The sequence below is a fragment of the Frankliniella occidentalis genome, unplaced genomic scaffold, assembly GCF_000697945.3.
Source record: "Frankliniella occidentalis isolate FOCC.00 unplaced genomic scaffold, Focc_3.1 Scaffold65, whole genome shotgun sequence".
Taxonomy (NCBI): domain Eukaryota; kingdom Metazoa; phylum Arthropoda; class Insecta; order Thysanoptera; family Thripidae; genus Frankliniella; species Frankliniella occidentalis.
Window position 1 is genome coordinate 709,149 of NW_026267195.1, and position 1,831 is coordinate 710,979.

The following is a 1,831-nucleotide window of genomic DNA, read 5'->3' on the forward strand; positions in this document are numbered from 1 at the left end:
TGTGGAGTAACAATTAGCAGGTCTGTGTTTGTTTTGCGTATCCGCCGAAAAGTAAAGGGGGAGGGAGTAATTGCGGCGCCGTCGGCCCGGAGCGGAGCTGGAGCCGCTGGAGCCCCGGCCGTGCTGGAGGCGACGCTGGAGCCTTACCTGGAGAAGGAGAAATGGCTCGGAGGGGGCGACAATGAACAGGCAAGTTCTTTCTTATCTACATCGCGAAGTGAGCAAACGAACTGTCGATCGGGAGCCATAGGCGCAAATTAATTAAAGTCCGACTGACAGGGAGGGCGATGCACTGTCGGTTGCCTACATACGGGGGTTTTGTGGCGCAAATTGCCTACCTTTCAGCCGGCTCTCGAGAGACGACAGGGGGGGGGGGGGGGGGGGGGCCCCCCCCCCTTAATCCGCGCCTGTCGGGAGCGGACTGTTCGCAACGTTCGCAAGAAAGGGCAACCATGAACAGTTGGGTAACTAGTCAATAATAACGATAAAATGTAAGATTTTCGATTATTCCAATGCGGGGTGTCTCTATGTAAAGTTTAGTTTATTTATTGTTCTTGAAAAGTACCCACTCGTGGCCTCTACGGCGGCTTGCTGCAGGAGGCGACGGAGGCCCCGAAGGACGACGGCCTGCTGGAGAACTAAAGCCCTCCGGGCCCGCGCGCTTGCTCCGCAGGTCCCGGCTTGGACTTGGACACGACTCGCCGCTCCTCCGCGCTCGCATTGCCCGGAAAGAACAATTAGGATTGGCGCTGTTAAGCGGACGTAATCGGTTCCGATAGCATTCCTGGAGGCTGCCTGGCCTGGGCCCGAGGCTGCATGCAGCGCCACAGCCCCGGCGCACCATTTTTACGAGGGCGCGGCGGGGCGGGGCAGAAATAGCTCGACAAGCCCTTTCGCCTGCCCGCCGGCTGCCGCCGGGGCAGTGCACGGCCGAACCAAGAACCAGGATCGGGGAAGAGGAAGGAATTGGAGTCGGGATAGGGAGCTTTGGGCTACAGTACCAATTTGGCCGCACAGGCCTCGGCGGATCACGGTGATCCCCTCAGTAGTGCAAAGTTTTAAGTCTGGGAACGGGCTGACTCGTACTACGGGTACTCGCCCCTCAGACGATTCGTCCTCAACAATTAGTCCCATGATTACTCGTCTCTAGATTTTTTGACCTCCGTTAGTTTGTCCTCAGTAATGATTAGTACCCAGATAACTTGTAACCTTTTTCTTACCCTGGATCGGGGCACCTGGTGACAACGGTCTAAAATTGAATTAAACCTAGCTTTTACTGTCAGAAACTCTTCTGACTAAACTGAGATTAAAATAAGGGTGCAGAGCAACAACAAATGCAAGGTGCCTCTATTTGAATAGGTGCGAGGCATATGTACAATATCTCCGCAAATGAACTGCTAGTAAAAGTTTCTGAGCTTCTATTTTTAATTGTAAAGTTTTCATAACTCGTTTTCATAGTCTAATTGTTAGGTTTTCAAAATTTTACCTTTTTCATAATTTTAGAGTCTTAAAACTGTTAAGTTTTCAAAGTACTGAAATTTCAGTTGAATTGTTAATTATTTCAGCTTGCCTTCTCTGATATTCCACAGTCCCGCTACAAGGAGGAGGAGGAGGAGGAGGAGGCGACGACGTGCCGATGCGACTCATCAAGGAGCGGCGGTAATAATTGAAATCGGCGGGCGGCGTGTGCGCATCGCGCGGCCCCCATCCCCCGCCCTGCCCCGCAACGCCGCAACCTGCATCCACCACGCCCCGCCGCGCCGATCCTCTCGGCACCGCAGCAGCAGCAACGCGGCGATTCCAAGTAAAAGAGGATAACTGAAAGTGCTGG

The 1,831-nt window shown here is 53.5% G+C and overlaps 1 protein-coding gene across 2 annotated transcripts in view; it reads left to right on the top strand.

Moving 5' to 3' along the window:
* Window positions 1–1,831, top strand: part of LOC113208511 (protein espinas-like) — a 312,486-nt gene that overhangs the window by 2,762 nt on the left and 307,893 nt on the right. Inside the window, exon 1 of one of the 2 annotated variants that reach the window (XM_052268188.1) lies at window positions 1,606–1,659. The exons of the other annotated variant lie outside the window; for it this stretch is intronic. The gene's annotated coding sequence lies outside the window, so the exon portion shown is untranslated. Of the gene's footprint in view, window positions 1–1,605; window positions 1,660–1,831 lie in introns of those variants that run through there. 2 annotated transcript variants of the gene reach the window in all.